Source organism: Zalophus californianus, chromosome 2 (genome assembly GCF_009762305.2).
Source record: "Zalophus californianus isolate mZalCal1 chromosome 2, mZalCal1.pri.v2, whole genome shotgun sequence".
Lineage (NCBI taxonomy): Eukaryota > Metazoa > Chordata > Mammalia > Carnivora > Otariidae > Zalophus > Zalophus californianus.
The window spans coordinates 29,902,913-29,921,067 of record NC_045596.1 but is presented as its reverse complement, the minus strand read 5'-3'; the positions used below and the strand labels follow the sequence as shown (position 1 = coordinate 29,921,067).

Below are 18,155 nucleotides of genomic sequence, written 5' to 3'. Positions count from 1 at the left end.
TTCTAGTCTAAAATATAAGTTATATACAGGGCAGCAGGAGAGACAAATTCTCATTGAATGGTACATTCACAATTTGAGTAAAGTTTTCTTTGCACCATTGAGGTCTCTAGTTGGATTTGGGTATCTGTGTTCTCTCCTATGAGATGCAAACCCCTAAAGATAATGTACTCTTTGAGATCACAAGAGAATGAGGAAGGCTTTGAGGATGTAAGAATTCAGAGGTGTGTGGGGCCCGCTGATTTTAAAACTGGCCCCTAAATTTGCTTCCTTCATTCATCTTTTTTTCCTCTGCTGCCACCAGCCTAATTCTATCCTTTTGCCAATCCATATAGGTTTATAGGAAAATTTATGGTCACTTTTTAAAACATTGGATGATTTCTGAAAAACTTATATCTTATTTCATTTATTTTTTTTTTAAGATTTTATTTATTTGAGAGAGACAGATAGAGAGAGCGGGGAGGGGGGTGGGGAGGAGTTAGAGGGAGAGGAACAAGTAGACTCCACGCTGAGTGCAGAGCTCCATGTGGGGCTCATTCCAAGGACCCTGAGATCGTGACCTGAGCCAAAACCAAGACTCAGATGCTTAACAAACTGAGCCACCCAGGTACCCCAAAACTTATATTTTAAAATCAGTTATTTCCACAATCTCATCAACCTTTGGCCAAATTTAATTGAGTATTTGACATTGCTCCTTTGTCTGCCTTATAATAGATGTCCACTAGATAGTTCCCTTGTGGTGAGAAAGTTAATAAAACTCTCAAAGCAACTCTTAAAACTTTTAAGAAATTATCAAGTATTTAACCTAATGAATATAAGTATTTCAATTTAATAAAACAAACATTTATTCAAGGCCCTATGGTGGCATGAGGGATCTATTCCAAGTACCAATAAGGCAAGGCAGACTGACAAGAGTACTCCAGTAGAGGTAACGGAACTTCAGGGACTACAAATAGTAATAAGAAAAGCTCCTCGGTATCTGTAATGCAAAAATCTCCTAACATCGGTACCCCAATAGTGGTAAAAACAAGGGTCAATGGGAAAATCCAAGAGAGAGTATTGTATGTGCCTGAAATAAGGCACATTTCCCCCCAAAAATCAGGCATCAGAAAAGATATCCTTTTGGCCAAAATGTTAAAAGTCTTCTCTGAGGAAGAATGCTTGAGACAGGTATAGACTTTGAATTCACATCATCTGGGTTCAAATCCTTTTTCCCTTACTGTTCTTAGATGAAATAAACTGTGTCTCTGTTTTTTTCACTGGCTAAGAAAGGATATAATGATAGTATGTAACTTCCAGACTTCTTGTGAGGATTGAAAGTGTTAAAATGTATATTGATGCCTAGTACCTAGAATCTATGTATTCCAGGATTTCGACCCTTCCGCCATTATTGTCCACTAACATTATTGTCCATTAATCCGAACTGCAAACTACTTGAACTGGGCTTGCGGCTGTAGCCTGAAACATCCTCAATCAGATACATACAAAGGTTATCTGAGGGAATTGGTTTAAAAATCAAGTAGGTAAAGATATTTAAAACAGATTAATTATGTATGGAGGTGTGACTTCACAATTTAAGTGTCCTATGTTAGTGCAAGCATCCTTTTTAAAAAGCATTGAAAAAACTAAAAACTGGTGAAGACTACAAATGTACCTATTTAGGATGAATGAGAAAAAACAACCTCAATACAACGCAGGTGGAAACTTGTGGTTTGTAATAACATTCCTGGTGACAGAAACATAAAAGGATTCAGAAAGTTAGGTTTCTTCAAAATTTAGACACAAGTGAAAATAATATGCTTTGAAAAAAACAAAAACAAAATGTTGGTGATTCAAAATGTGGCTCTGGTAATGCTGTTATTGATGTCAAAGTTGTATGCTAAAATGTGAACAAAATTATTTTATAAAATGTAATGGAACAAGCAGTGTTTATACATTAATCTATAATTTTATTTTTAGAAATAATTGCTTATCTAAAATGAATTAAATACTGTAAGTTGACATATGCCTATTTTATCTATATTCCTAAAGTTTTATACTTGGCAAAAATAATGTTGGATTTTCCTTTACAGAAAAATAGATTAAATTCTGTTGTGTATATGATTCTGGGTAGTAGATATTTGGAAAGGCTTAAGAGGGAGGTGGGATTTGAGCCTAGTTTTGAAGAATAATTGGAGTAAAGAGAATAGAACTAAATGTATTAAGGGACTACTATTTTCTAGGTGCCTTAGACAAGCAATCACATTAAATTCTCATAGGTATTATTATTCCCAGTTTACAGATGGGGAAATTGAGGCTCAAAAAATTTAATGAGTCTTTTCAAAATGCCACAACCTACATGGTCAGGCTTCATTTTCAGGACAGGCTTTTTCAATTCCAGCACTGTGATTTCCCTAAAAGGCAATCCAGTGCAGAGGGTGGATCCTGGAGAAAACTGGGTTGAACTTCTCTTTTCTTTATTTCCTAATTGATGTAAATTACTCAACCTCTCTTTCTTAAGTTTCTTATCATGGGGATAATAACACTGTCTCTTTAAGGAGCTGTTGAGATAATTCAGTGAGCTTTTACAAGTTCTGGGAATAGCAATTGACACCTCAGTGCTCTATGGGAGTTAGCCTACATGATATAAGGAAAAGGGGGAGGCGGGAAGGGAGGAAGGAGGAGGAAGATTTCCACTCTGTCAGATTACCTCTTCCAGAAGCAGAATGCATTCTGGGTAGGAGGGATAGGAGGAGCAAAGATACAAAATCTGGCAAGGGACATAGCTATACCTGCTCTTTGACTAAAAAGCGAGGAAATAAGGGTAGGGCTAGGTCATCTTGGAATAAATCCAGCCTAGATGGAAATTACTGGGAATATATATATTCAATGGCCTTGGCAGTAAACAGATATCATACCTCAGTTTTTATGAAGTTAATTCTCTTGTACACTTTGCTTCCTGAATGTCTCACTGTGAGGGCTGCTAAGTAATTTACAGTGTATGAATACAGCCTAGATGTGTTCAATTTATACACTATTGACCTCTTAACCTAAGTCTTAATTAAGCCTATATTTGTAAAATTGGAAAGAGTTCTAACTAATAGAGTTGTTTTATGTCTACAACATGCATATTAGATGCTTGGCTGGAATCTGATATAATGAAAGACCAATTAACAAAAGAGTACTTTTGACAGATTTCCTCAGATACCTTTTATTTTCCTCCATACATAAAGGTTCCTAAAACCAGAATATATCTTAAAACCAATGTATACATTCAATGGGGGACCACTGTTTTTCTTTCACTTCCCAGAACTATTCTTAAATCATTGGTGTGCCTTACAGCTCTTAACTTTATTTCCCTTCAGAGAAGACTGTAAATCCAGAGGTTGCACTGTATTTGCTACTACTGTATTCTCAAATTATCAAGCAGTAAGTGTTCAGCAACTTTTTAAAACAATAAATGACTGAATAGTAATCAAGGAACTAAGATACTGTTGCAAAGAGACACAAGGTCCCAATTAGTTTATAAAATCTACTGAGAGAAGTAACTTGAGGCCAAAGCAATGCTTGGCATTCTGAGACACATTATTAATATAAGAATTTTTGTTCATTTATAACCTAACTTGCTCAGAAGATTGATGATGGCTTACAAAAATAAAAATAAATGACAATTATGTGAGAACTCTTAGAAAGAAAACAAAAACCAAAAACCAGATTAAGACCCTCAAATGAAGCCAGGAAAGCGACATAAATACAATTCTACAGGAATCCAAAGAAAAGGCAGTGCTTGAGGTTCAGAAAATGTCAAGAAAATTTTCTGGGTGAAACAGGGCTTGCTATGAAGTATTCAGTTTAAAAGACATGGAGATTTGGTGTCTCTGGAGCTTGTTTTAGCTGCTTCAGAATCTTCCAGGCAGGAGGGTGCTTTTTGGTGGGAAGTATTTTGGCGAACATGACGCCTACCACGGGCCTGGACTCCTGGGAAGGCTTCTACATGCTGGACCTCACCAATTATCTAATTTTTATAATAAGCTCACCACTTTCCCTAATTGCTTCACTTCTATCAACAGGTACAGTGGAAAGATAAGTATATTTCATCTTTCAAGGGTGAGAATTTCAGGTACAATCTGTGAAGACATGCTTATTAAAGAAAAAATAAAGGGTCTGGCCTTTGTACTCACTGGCAAAAAAGTGGTATTAGGTATTGGGGGACGCACAAGGCATATTGGGTGGTGTTTTTTGTTTGATTTTTGCAGAGTATCCCCTTTTCTTTTGCTGCCTCCGTATTATCACTTCCAAAAGCAGAATGTCAAGGTCCAACTCCAATGGGCAATGTCTTTCCAGGATCTAATCATCTCAGGTACCAGAAGGACTGGGGCATGGTCATCCCTCCCCTCCAGGTGAAAAAGACAAGAAAGGGGGAATTTAGAACATCAGGGAGTAGGCTGTGTTCCTCAGGGTTGAGAGTTCTGATCTAAATCGAAAATCACCTCCATCCCTTAAAGTTGTGTGGGCTTGGCCAAGTTGCTCTGAACCCTCCGACACTTCAACTGGAAAATGGAAATATTAATCCCTTCCTTACAGACACCTTTTGAAGGAGAATCCTACTAGGCTCAGCCTAACCTGCACCGGGCTCGGTAGACAGATTCCCCGGGCCCACTGAATACAACATTACCAAGAAACAGCCTGGGAAAACCAGCGCCCGGGATGAGTCTTCAGTTTGGGAAACGCTGAGGTAACAAGGAAAGTACTTAGAGGAATACTAACAATCGGTGGTGGTGAGGTTCCGCCCATTTGACAAGCAACCCCTTCGTCAGTGCGCACCGACAAACCGACTGGCGTGCAGGGGCCGGGAAGGGTCACCCGCATCTCCGTCCTGGGAGGGTAATGCCCTCGCCGATCTCCGCTCCCGGACGCGCCCTCGCAGGTATCCCAGCCTCGCCGGCCGGGGAGCCTCGCGGCCGAGGTGCGCCAGGGGGCGAGGGTGCCAGGCGCGGCCAAGTCGCGGCAGACTGAGTCAGCCACCCAGCTATGCTGCGGAACCAGGGCGGCCTGCTTGGCCGCCCCCGCCGCTGAGCCTGGGCTGCCCCCGCGCCGGGCGCCGGCTGCCCGCCCCCGCCGGCGGAGAGGAAGCGGCGGAGGCGCGGCGCGAGAGCACCTGGGCAGGCGCCGGCAGCGGGCGCGGCGCTTCCGGAGCTGCGCGCGGGCTTGCGTTCCGCGCGCTCCCCGCCTCCAGGTGCGGCGGCCGCGGCGCGCCAGCCCGTGTGACAGCGCCGCCCGCGCGGCCGCCGCCCGGCAGCTGACCCGGTGCGGGCAGCCGGCGGGGGCCGGGGAGGAGGAGGCCCCGCGCCTGGGACCGACGGGTGAGGACCGAGCGAACCGGGCAGGGAGAGACGCCGGGGCTTCCCCGCCCGCCTCGCCTTTCCCAGCTTGGCTGCCCGCGCGCCAGGCGAGTACCGGGGGCCGCGGGTGGGTTGGGCGGCGAGGCCGGGGCGGGGCGGGGCGGGAGGGCAGTCTCAGGCTGGGCCGGGGCTTTTCGGCACTTTCCGGGTAAATTTCCAGAGCGCAAAGTGCCTGGCTCTGGTTCTGCCCCTTGGATTTCGCTCCCGCGTGTGGGCGTCTAAAAGGAAACCAGAAGCGGGTAAGTGATACAAAAACTCCTTACTAATGTGACTTGACCCGGGAGGGTGAGAATCCGCACAGACAACTAGGCACCTCCTCCAGCACCCCGCACCCCCGAATAAAAAGAAGCTGCCCTTTAGCGAGTTTCAGGCACCACGTTATTTACTCGGTAGAGATAATGAGTTTGCTCGGATCTCTGTGCTCCTCCGCACCCTGCTTGTTATACACTTTAAGAGGACAGGCTTGTTAATTAACTTTAATCACAGTCATTTGGCCTCCACCTGCCTGAACCCAACACCGTACACGGGGACCTGTCGGCAGTGAGTTTACTTGATTGATCTTTCTCATTTTGTTTGGAGACAAGTCTCTTGGGGGAACGGGTGTCCATCTCATTTAGTGAAGTACGTTCGCCCAGGCTTGTTTTCTTAAACACTTTTCTCACCTCCTTTCGGCGATCTGGAGTTATTTGGATTTGGGGGAAGGCTTCGTGAAATTATATTGTGAACTATATGCTTTGATAATTAGCGGAAAAAATAGAATCATGACATTTTAGGCTTTTGCAAGTTTGTGTAGTGATAGGAACATTTTTTTTTTTTTTTTTTTTTGAAAGGTTGTCCTTGAAGTAGACTGCTTGGTGGAGTATATCCTTCTGGTTACAAAAAAAAGTATTGAAAAAGAAACTATTTTTAAAAGTACATTTAATCGGATGTCATTGTGATTACCAATAATAGTATTGTACTTACAAGCTCAGTATTGATTTCCCCCGCACTTAAGCACTCTACACCCGCATGAGCTTATGGAACTTTGCCCATAAGTAATTGGAAGGTGAAGTTACGGCAGTTTTAAAAAGGAAGCTAACTTTTTAAAGGGGGGGAACCCCTCTAAACCTTTAGTTACGACTTCCATGCACTTACAAGAGAAGTACTGAGGGAAAATTCTCATGGTGACACTGCTTAACAATGTTTAAAAAAGAAAGAAAAGAGTAAAATGGGTCATGGAACTAAGCTGGAGCCTACAGTGGAAATGCCTCCCTGGCTCCTTTTTAAACATATATTTAACAGATAGACATTTAAAGTGGGTCTAAACCCCAAGAGTGTTTTATATAGATTTGGTTTGTTAGTACTCAAAGATTTATTTAAATTAAAATGTATCTAGGGGGTAAGTCAGTTGACTTGTTAAAACTTATTTTCGTGGGTGTGTGTTTGTATTTTTTCTGTCCTCTCTAAACCTGTCAGATTTTATATGGGTTGTCCATGAGAGGATAGTTGATTGTGTGTGTATATATATATATATTTTTTGCTGATGGTATATTTAAAGATAAACTCTTAATCATCTAATATCACTACAAGTTTCTAGCAGTGAAAGACTTGTAGATATTCAGTTAACGCTTTCCAATTCAACTACTCTTATTGTGGTTAAGTGTAGGACTCCTATTACAGTGAATTGCGATTTTTTTTAAAAGATTTTTTTAAAAAAATTTATTAGAGAGCACGTGGAGGGGGGTGGAGGAGGGGCGGGGTTGGGGGAAGAGGGATGGGCAGAGGGAGAGAAACAAGTAGACACCCCCCCCCCCCACCCCAAGCAGTCTGATAAGGGGCTCCATCCCGGGCCCTTGGGATCACAGCCTGAACAGAAGGCAGACACTCAACAGACTGAGCCACCTTTGTGCCCATGAATTACAATTTTCTTGGAAACTTTTACCTTAGTACTATGGAACTATGAAGTTTTAAAAACCCCAGAACTCCGAATTCTAGACTTCATGATATCCAAGAAGTGTTTTGTAATTTTGTTTTTAATTTCTATCCCACCTTCCTGCAACTTTGAGGAAGTTTGGTGAAAGGTATTTTGAAATTGCCAAGTGTTATGAGGGTCTTTGCTTTCATAGCTTTCTTTTAACAAGAGTTGTTTTTTTCTCATTTATTTATAGACTCATTTATTGGATCCAATCTTGGCACTTCCTAAATTGAGGAATTTTTGGAATTCTCTATAAAATATTATGTAGAGAACTTTTTATTGTTGGAAATATTTTTTTAATTTTCTATTGTTATGTTAATCAGCAACATCACATCGTTAGTTTTTAATGTAGTGTTGCATGATTCATTGTTTGTGTATAACACCCAGTGCTCCATGCCGAACGTGCCCTCCTTAATACCCATCACCAGGCTAACCCATAATAGTATTGTACTTACAAGCTCAGTATTGATTTCCCCCGCACCCCTCCCCTCTAGAACCCTCGGTTTGTTTCTCAGAGTCCATCGTCTCTCATGATTTGTCTCCCCCTCCGATTCCCCCCCCTTCATTTCTTAGCTTTGACCAAATGTGAATTGATGAGAGATTAAAAGCTATGAGATGTCTTTTTAAGCTTTACTTTGAAGTCCTGGACCCCGGTAGTTTGTCATTTTAGGTTTTTTTTTCCTTTTTTTAATAGGCCGGAGTAAACATAAAATGATGGTTAAACCATTTTGCTCGCTTATTTCCTTATTTGAAGTCGTAGTCAACGGTATTCTCTTTATAAGATCTTTTCTAGTATAAGTATAAGCTTATTTGTTTACCCATGCTATGGAGGAAAAAAGGAATCCTGATCTGGCTTGGGTAGTCATTTTGAGCATCTTCAAGGGTAAAAAGTACTAGTGAAGAGTTGGGAAGAATTACTTTCCTATCTTAATACCATTTGTGTACAGAGGTAGATGGGTAGCTGAGAGCGTACTCAGAAGGACTAAGGTGGTGGTGAACATGCCCTCATGTTTCTCATAAAGATGGGAGGCACAAAGGGACTCTCTACAGGTTATATTACATAGCTTTAGGAAAAGGAAAGAATGATTAATCAATTTGAAGTTGGGAGAGATGATCAGGAAAGAGCAGAAGAGAAGTGTGGTCTGCATGCTGATTGTCAGGTGACTTAAGCTCTGGAGGTGGTGATGATAACAGTCATTGCCCAGTCTCTTTGACAGTATCCTGATGAAGTTTGGAATCTTTAGACTGCTATTCAAGGCCCTTCATAGCCAATTCCACCTTCCTTTTCTGGCCTCACTTTTCCTTCTCGAACGTTAAGTCGGCTCCAGCTCTTCTCATCTCCTTGCTGTTATTACTGGAAGACATCTCCCTCTGTGTCCCCTTCGTGGCATTTCTTCTGCTTCGGATGGTGCTGCCTCTATCTACGTTTCTTCCTACTCATCTTGAGATGCCCTTGCCTAGCCCCTTCACAGATCGCTCCATTCTCAAAGCTCTGAAGGGCTGCATATTTCACTTACCTTCATGGAATTAATTTGAGATTTTTAGAGTTCCCTGGCACTCATGAAAGATGATGGTTCTACTTCTCTATGTAATTGACAACAAAGCAATATTTAAAATGTAAGCCATGTGAAAGTCAAAGTCACAAAATTAGATTTTTCTTACTACTATTTAAGCGCTTTTGGGGGTATATCAGAGTGTTCTAATTTCGGTATTCCTTCCTTACTGGCACTTAACTGAGGGGTAAATAAATGATTGTTTGCATGCGTGCTATTTTCCTTATAGATCTTTCTGTACTCCTTTAGATTTTTAAACTCTTGGAGAGAAGACATTGCATCTTCACTTTCGTGGCACTTGACGCTGTTCTCAGATGAGGTAATAGGTGCTGTAATCTTGAACTGCAAATATTTCCCGCTGTTATTACTCTTGGAGAGAGTAGTGTTCCTCAAGTATTTGTTGAATGAATAAATGTAAGTAAATGAGTCAGGAAGTTGGGAGACATTTGCTGAGAGACCCTCTTTTCTTAAGAAAGAGACTTTGACAATAATGGAACCAATAGGAGTAAGATCCCAAATTCAGCCGGAAAAGAGGTCAGGGTGCTATTTATAAATGCAAAGAGAGGAGGTTCCCAGGAGGCTATTTGAAACATCTGGTTGTTAGTCTAAAAATGTGACTCAAATTCAGAGGAATGGTAGGGTATTACATTTATACTAAAATTTTAGAATTCAAATATCATGTATGATAAAGTGCACATAGCATAAGTGTAAACCTTAAAATCTTCCTGTTGAACTACAATATCATGCTAGTTTCGACCTGAGTAAATTAAAGCTATGTTCAATGTAGCATGAAATGGAAGAGAATCCTGAAGAATGTGTGCTCATGTTCTTATCAAGATACCTAAGTGGTCCAGTTCTCCTCCTTTCAGCCTGCACTGGGCAGAAGCAGCTGCCCTGCTACGGGGCCACAGGTGGGAGATCTCCACAATGATGCAGGCTTTGGCTTAATTCCTTTTTTACCGTCCCCACTTTTGTTCTTGTAGAAGCTCAGCAAGGTGAAACCTGTCTGGTTGCTCAAGAATTATGGCTCTCCTTCAGAGATCTGTGAGTTAGAACGGAAAACAAGTTTCAGATGTTGGCCAGTTAACTTAAAAATCTAGATGGACAGCTTGGAAGAGAAAGATTTACTGAAGCTAGGGAGATTATCAAGCACTTAACTATTGAGACTATTATCTAAAATACCTAAACCTAGGTACTACTTAACCTACTAGTAACTTCTCGTAGTAGGCCAGTGACTTATCACTCCTAGCCTTCACTGGATGTGGAAATGGGTATTAAGTTCTAGATTTTGAAAGAGTTGTATTTTTCAGATGGCACAGGAAATAATCAAAATATAACTTAAAATGATCCTTTCTCCTTGATCCAGGCTGCAGAAGGCTTTTGCCCAGGCTTTCGCTATTTTCAGCTCAAACCTTTCCATCTGACAGACACTAATTAAATGCTGATTGCTCGCCAGGGACTGTTGTAAGATCTTTATGCATATTTACTCATTTCATCCTCGAAACAGGCACTATTGTCATTACTCCTTACGGATGACAGTGGTGAGGCGCAGAGCTGGGATCGCTGGTAATCCCCGTGCTCTGTGTCCCAAGTCTAGTCTTCAGGTGAGGTCCTCATTCTCACTAATCTAACCACAGCTCTATATTACTAAATTAATAAAACTGTGTTTACTGCTGTGTTTGGTGCATTGTAGGCTTATTAGAAGAATAATTTACAGTGCTAATTTAAAGGCATGTAATTTTACTAGGCAGGCAGAAGAATACCAGTCAAACCAAGTGCAGCAATACAGTATATGACCAAGTCCAACATTGTTACAAGTGAGTGAATAATAATAGCCAACACTGATTGCACATTTGCAATTTATGTCAGGTACTATTCCATGTACTTTACATATTTTACTTGTTGAATCCTAACAAATTCTATCAATATGAGGTATATCATCCTCATTATACAGATGAGGAAACTGAGCTTCAGGGAAGTTAAATAACTTAGTAAGATACACAGTTAGTAAATGGGGAAGGCTGGTTTGGAATTCTAGTAGCCTGACTCCAGAGCGCTGTGCTCCTGCCTGGGTGGAAGCACGCACAGAATAGCTAGGGAAGACTCATGGATGTGGTGGTCTCTAGTTGTAAGATTTGAATTGGCCTCTAAAGGAAAGGAAAAAAGTCCCAAGTATGTACAGGAAGTTCACTTTGAATAAAAGCTGAGAAGCTGGCCCAGACCTTCTAGTCTGTCTCCCTAGCTCCTCATTGTGGTACACAAAAAACAAAACACATCATGTAACATAAAGTTTGCCATCTTCACTATTTGAGGGCAGAGTTGGGTAGTTAGTATATTTACATTGTTGTGAACTAGATATCTCCAGAACGTTTTCATCTTGTAGAACTGAAACTCCACACCCATGAAACAACTGCCCTCCTCTGCCAGCCCATTCTACTTTTTGTGAATTGTCCTGCTTTAGATACCTCCCAGAAGTGGAATCCTGCAGCATTTGTCTTTTTGTGACTGCCTCATTTCACTTAGCATAATGTCGTCAAGGTTAATCCATGTGGTAGAATATTGCTGAACTTCCTTTTTATGGCTGCATAGTATTCAGTTGTCTGTGTATGCCACATTTTGTTTCTTATCTGTCGGTGAATATTTGGGTTGCTTACGCTTCTTTTGCATCACATTTAAACTTAAACCTTTAAGACCCTCATCTAGTACCTTCTGGAACAATACTTCAGTACTTTCTATTCTAGTCAAGCTGCTTGTTTTTACCGTCACTATTGACTGTTCTCCTGGGCAGTGACTACTTACTTTGGTTATATTTGATTATTCGATTTTTTTTTTTTTAATATTTATTTGACAGAGACACAGCGAGAGAGGGAACACAAGCAGGGGGAGTGGGAGAGGGAGAAGCAGGCTTCCCGCCGAGCAGGGAGCCCGATGTGGGGCTCGATCCCAGGACCCCGGGATCATGACCTGAGCCGAAGGCAGACGCTTAATGACTGAGTCACCCAGGTGCCCCTGATTATTCGATTTTGACTTCATACTTTGGTAGTATATAGTGCCACAGTAGCTGTTTTTCTGAAATGATAGATGCAAAATAAGTTTTCATCAGCTAAATTTTAAGTTACCATTGCTTTATACAGTAATTTCAAAGATTTTTTGGTCATTTTGTCTCAAATATCACTCTAAATAAAGGTAAATTAATGTAGGCTTCCATTTGTAACCACTTTCATGGACACATATACTCACAAACTGAAAAGTTATATAACACTTGAGCTTACAAGACATGGTATGTTGAAACAAGATTTCCCCAGTGACTGTAAGTGCTTATGCATAGCTAGAGAGTCAAAGGAGAGGAAAAATATCTTCATATTGGTACCATTCTGTTGTTAAATCAGTTATGTGACTATTTGGGGGGCATCATGGTTAGTTAATAGCACAGGTTGTGGAGTCTGACCCTTTGAATTCTGGAATCTGTCTGCTGTTTATCCGCTGTGTCGCTTTGGGCATGGGACTTTCCTCCCCAGGCAGCTTTGAGGATTAAATGAGATCCTACACAGATGGTTTGCAAACATCTGCAGATACTGGCTATCATTAGTAGCATGTAAGTCTGGGGGAGAATGAAGGAGGATGGCAGTATTTTCATGGGTGCGGAGGAGTAGTAGTCAAGGTAGAGAACATGGCAGTGAAGGTCAGGGCCTGAGGGTGACCACAGTTAAGACAGATGGCTAGATTGGGGGAACTGGGCTTCCTGTAAGGGGTTTAGTGGAGTTAGTGTTGCTGCAAGCTGAGTATGTGAATGGGCGGTAGAAAAGGGGTGCTAAACGGCCGATTTTATAGTATTTTGGGCAGCTAAGCACTCAGGCTAGAAAACTAAGTTAGGATTTTTGGCTTTTGAAAACCCTTTGCAATCTATTCTATACTGTGGGATGGAGTATTGTGACAACAAGCATATTTTCTCTAAACCACTTCCTCTTCTACATGGTTGTGGGGGAATAGTCAAATATCATTGTTATGAATACTTGGAGTTAACTTCTTGGTATTAAACATGAGTTAGCTTGATATGCAAAAACCATGATATGTATTTCTTGTGACTATATTGTGTATTGAAGCAATGATGGAATTCTGTGAAGACCTGTGGCCTGAGCTAACTAGTTCATGTATGTTATCCCTATGGAGCTCCCTGGTTTTTTTAAGGGATTAGCTCTTTCTCCACAGTAAGTTTATTCTCGACTTGAAGTCAGGGACACATCCCTTATCATCTATAGTGTCAGTCATCCTCTGGGGGTAACTGATTAGTTGTAGAGATTTAGAGGAATAAAAATTGTGAGGTTTCTATCTTGGGGATCATTGCAGGGTGTCATAAATCAGTTTTCCTATTTACTGGTGCCATTCAGTCATTATGACCAGCAAAAGCATTTTTTTTCCCACACATTTCTGGGTTTCCCCTGGGAGATAGTTCCACTCCATTGGGAACCACTGTTCTGGTATACAATAAACTCTCATTGTTCTTCAAATCAGTAAGAGTTGTATCGATAACCTTGAAAGTTTCATTATTTGTGTGGCAGCCTAATTTCTTTTTATTTGGTAGATATTTTGTAAGGTTCCTTTTGGTTTTGTGATCCTGTGATGGTTAAACCTATTTTGACACATTTGCAGTTTCTAAATATTCTAAGGTTATGTTTCTGATTTTAAAAAGGTGTGCTTTAAAAAATGGGTTAAAGTTATGACTGAATTCAATTGTATGGTGCTACTTTTTTCCCTTCCGTAAGATATGAGAGTTAGGCAAATGGGATTCCAGAAGTTGTCAGCACTGAATACTTCAATGACTTCATGGTTTTCAAGAAGTGGCCCATGGTTTTCAGTTTCTTTCCTAGCTCAACGAGGGGATGTGACCAAGGCCCACTGGTAGTCGGTGGAGGGGTGGGTGGTGGGAGTGGCTCACTGTGGTGGTGTACCTTACTTGAGGCATTGGGAAAGAGAAAGCTGTCCCAACCCATGAGTTTTTAAAAGCCCCACAGATGGGTTGGGATGCTTCCAGCTGACCTCCTGCTAACCCCCAACTCCTAATTTGAAGATCTCTTTTAGTGGTTAGATGGATTGGAGAAATCTGTATGTGAATCCTGTCTCTGCTCTTGGCAAATTTGGTGACCTAGACAAACAAGCTTTAACATTGTGTGTGTTTTACACTTTCCGTTTTAAATCATCTGAAGGCTGGGAAGAAGTCATTCAGCAAATGTTTATTGAGTACCTGCTATATGCCTGACCATGTTCAAACATAAAGGCTAGAGCAGTGAACAGTACACAAGATCTCTGCCCTCTTGGAACAGTCCACAGATGCTAGGTCGTAACAAAGCCATAAGATAGAGTAAGAGTAAGGAATAGTGAGGCACCAGGCCACTGGCATGCATGGGAAGGAGTAGGGAAGGCCTCTCTGAAGTGGCCACATTGGAGCAGAGACCTGCTAAAGTGATGGAATGAGCCATGGGTGTTATGTTGGGAAAGCAGCTTTGAAGGAGATGTGAGGGTGGGAATAAAACTGAGGCCAACTTGGTGGCAGTTGAGTGATTGAGTAGACAACCAGGGAATATGAAGTTGGAAAGTCCCAAGGAGTGATGTGCTGTGACTTTTGTTGTAAAATGAATCCTGGCTGCTCTAGTGAGACTATACTACGTGTATATGGGGGTGGGGGGCCGGACAGAATCAGGGATATGAGTCAGAAGCTCTTACAGTGGTCTGAGATGGACCAGATGGTGGCCTGGATGAGGCTGTTAGCAGAAGTGGTGAGAAGTAGTTGATTCAGGATGGAGTTTCAAGGTTGAGCTCAAGATAATAAGATAATGTGTTATTAAGTGATATCCAAGCTAGGCATGGAGCAGGGAGTCCTAAATATTACTTCCCTTTTACTTCTTCTTGAAAAGTGGTCAGGATAGGATGGGCAAATGTATAACCACATCTGTAATGCCAACTATTTGTACGTTCTCTAAACATGTGCACTATGTTTATAAACAATTTGGCATTTATTGGGCAGCTTATATGGGCTGGTCATCATCTTGGCAGAGTTATTAGTTTATTATGGGATAATAAAAAATCATTATAATGGCAAGCACTTAACATTTCTGTGTGCAGTTGGTTTTCTAGATACTTCGCAACAGCCATATGAAATAGGTATTATTATTACTCCTACTTTCCTGATGAGGGGAAACCGAGGCCCAAAAAGGTTAAATACTTGTTCAGGCTCACAAAACTAGCAAGTAGAGGAACTGGGATTTGACTCAGTGTGTCCAGCTCCAAAATTTTGGTTTTGTACTGCACCATCCCACTTCTGTCAGTTACTATGGAATGAATGGAATATGATTAAATGCTCTTAAGTAGTAAATGCTCTAGGAATACAGAGAAGAGAGTTTTTTTGTTCAATAGAGACCTTGTAAAGGAAATGGCATTTGAGTTAGACTTCAAAGAATGGGAAAGATTTTAGCTGTGGGGAGATAATGACGATAGGGATGGAAATAAATAATTATGATGGTGGAAGTGTATGTCTACTAAGCACTTAACATGCATGTACTAGGCACTGTTTTAACACTCAGTCTTCATCAGGACAGAGGTACCTTTGAGTGTTTCCATTTTATGGGTAAGGAAACACACACACAGACACATGCCTGTGTTTACACTGCTAGGAAGTAGAGAACGTAGGGTTTGCGCTTGATACCAGACTGAGGGGCAGTTGTGTTAAGAGGGGCATTCCATCCTAGGGGAGGAGAGTGATGAGCTTAGACTCAGGTGGGATGGTATAAAGTATATTTGGTGAATGTGAGGAATTTAAAACTGGAAAATTTTCTTGCACATCCCCAGTTATCTTTGGGGTGTGTTAACAAGTACAAATTTCTGGGCTTATTATCAGCCATTGTTGCTGGCCAGAAGATCCACAGACCAGTATCGTGGAGAGCCACTGAGCCAGGGCATAGCATGCATGCCCCTGTGCCCAGGTGGAGGCCAGAATATAGAGGGGCTTTGATATCATTTTAAGGAGTGTACACATGGTAGCCTTTGATAGAATGGGCATGTCCATCTCTTTGCATCTGATGTGCATATGGGGTAAAAGCCTCTGCAGAAAGAACTGGATCTGTGAACACCCTTGAGTGGTCAGTTAAAAAATCTGGTGATTGGAGGATGGAGCTGACAAAGGAAGAGGATGATGGTAGGGCCTGTGGAAGGGAGCCTCTTCCAAATCTTGAAAAGGAATCAAGTTCATGTTCAGCATGTGGAATGATAGCAGAGAGATGGTTTTGGGTATTTGGTGTATCCATCCTTGATTGAGCCACCCAGGAAGTGTATGTGTATACTCCAAGGGAAGGAAAGTGCGTTGTGTATGAAACATAAACGCACACACACCGCAGAACTAACTCTCAACCACTTCTATCCCTACCATCCTCTCCTGTCTCTTAAACATGTCCCAAGCACTTTGCAGAGTTCTAGGATTCCAGTTATACATGTGTATGAAGAAAGGAGGGATCCGTTGTATTTTAAGAGGTTGAAATACCTTCACAGAGGAGGTAATACCTGCCTGCCTATTCAAAATTTTAAATTGTGCATAGGATTTTCCAAAATGTTCAGATTTGCAGGCAGATGGAGCATATGCCAGAGATGTGGGGCTATTAAATGGTTTGTTGCCTCAGGAATGATAATTAACAATAATGAGCTAAAGTGAACAACGAGGCTGGCAGCATGTTTGGCATGGTTGAAATTGAGACTGGCGCTGGTACACAGGAACACCTACCTTGCAGTAAATAATGGGAGGTATGGTATCTGGTACATAATTGCTGTTTACATCAGTAGTAGCTGCTATTATTGTTGTTATTAGACTGAGACCGGACTGTGGTAGGACATGGTAACAAGCTTAGACTTTATCCTGTTGATTAAGAGGGATGTGCTAAATTTGAATTTTCATTAGCTCACTGATACATGGAAGCCGGGCTGAGGGATTTGTTTAGAAACTGTTATAATCTATAATCTATAACTGTTACAGGCAAGAGATCTAATGAGCATCTGAACCATAGCAGGGGCAGTGAAGACAGAGGAGTGTATTAGTCAGTTTGGGTTGCTGCAACAAAATACCACACACTGTTTGGCTTAAAAAAAAAATAAATAAATAAAAACACAGACATTTTTTTCCCTCACATTTCAGGAGATGGGGAAGTCCAAGATCAGGGTGTTAGCCAATTTGGCAATAGTTATTTCCATTTGTGATGTGCAAAAAAAAAAAAAAATATATATTTATAAAGTAATTGTGTAGAGCAAGAGTGGTATATTTGAGCATTAATTTTGTATATAGTGTTGAGGTTTAGCTTTCTACTTTTTTTGTCCTGACATTTTGTCATTTTGAGTGTGACAGAGGGATACCTTATTGTCAAAGTCATTTCCTGCCCTGCATCTCTTGTTTGTATTTTTATTTCTCTGCTTCTGCGGTGCTGCCTGAGTACAGTATGTGCTTTCCCTTTCTTCACATACCTGTGTGTCCGTGTTTGCTGATATTTTTAAATAGTCGAGGCAGTAGCTTTTGGGTGACTGGCAGAGAAGACATGCAGTGTCTGAGTTGTGCCTTTTGGAGAGCTATTTTGATTTGTGATTTCCAGAGATAGTGCATCAACACTCATTCAGATCAATTTACCTAGGTGGGGCGTGTCTCCTTTTGTTATTTCAGCATATGTTATGCATGTTCTGTACTTTTTTCTTCTTACTGAAGCAAATATCCAGAAACGTGCACATATCCTACGTTTTCACAAACTGAACCCAGTCGTATAAACAGCACCTAGATGAATTGACTTTTTAAAAAATTTAAGGATGTTGTTTGGGAGAAAAATGAACATACGTGAATCTGCTGCTTATAAACGAAAATGTGATCTTTAAACTTTTTGCTTTTCCTTTCGTATATATTTCCTATTTAATGTATTTAAGAATTAACTATTCACGTAGTCTTGTATATCAATATTGTACATAAAATGCTATTGCATTTTTTTTAACGATTTTATTTGAGAGAGAGAGAGCACAGGAGTATGGTGAGGGGGAGCAGCAGAAGGGGAGGAAGAAGCAGACTCGCCGCTGAGCAGGGAGCAGGGAGCAGGGAGCAGGGAGCAGGGTGTGGGGTGTGGGGCTTGAACCCAGGACCCTGAGATCATGAGCTGAACTGAAGGCAGATGCTTAACCCACTGAGCCATCCAGGCGCCCCAGATGCTACTGCATTTTTGAAATGAAAACTCTTGACCTGAGAAAAATGTTTGT

The 18,155-nt window shown here is 41.2% G+C and overlaps 1 protein-coding gene across 6 annotated transcripts in view; it reads left to right on the top strand.

Annotated features, from left to right (window-relative positions):
• Positions 1-4,805: 4,805 nt before the first annotated feature.
• The window catches only part of ARAP2 (ArfGAP with RhoGAP domain, ankyrin repeat and PH domain 2), a 181,962-nt gene continuing 168,612 nt past the window's right edge, over positions 4,806-18,155 (top strand). For 2 of the 6 annotated variants that reach the window (XM_027598585.2, XM_027598586.2), the window contains exons 1-2: positions 5,516-5,617; positions 9,135-9,204. The gene's annotated coding sequence lies outside the window, so the exon portion shown is untranslated. Of the gene's footprint in view, positions 4,904-5,505; positions 5,618-5,832; positions 5,919-9,134; positions 9,205-18,155 lie in introns of those variants that run through there. The other 4 variants (XM_027598581.2, XM_027598583.2, XM_027598582.2 and 1 more) reach the window with 4 other exon arrangements.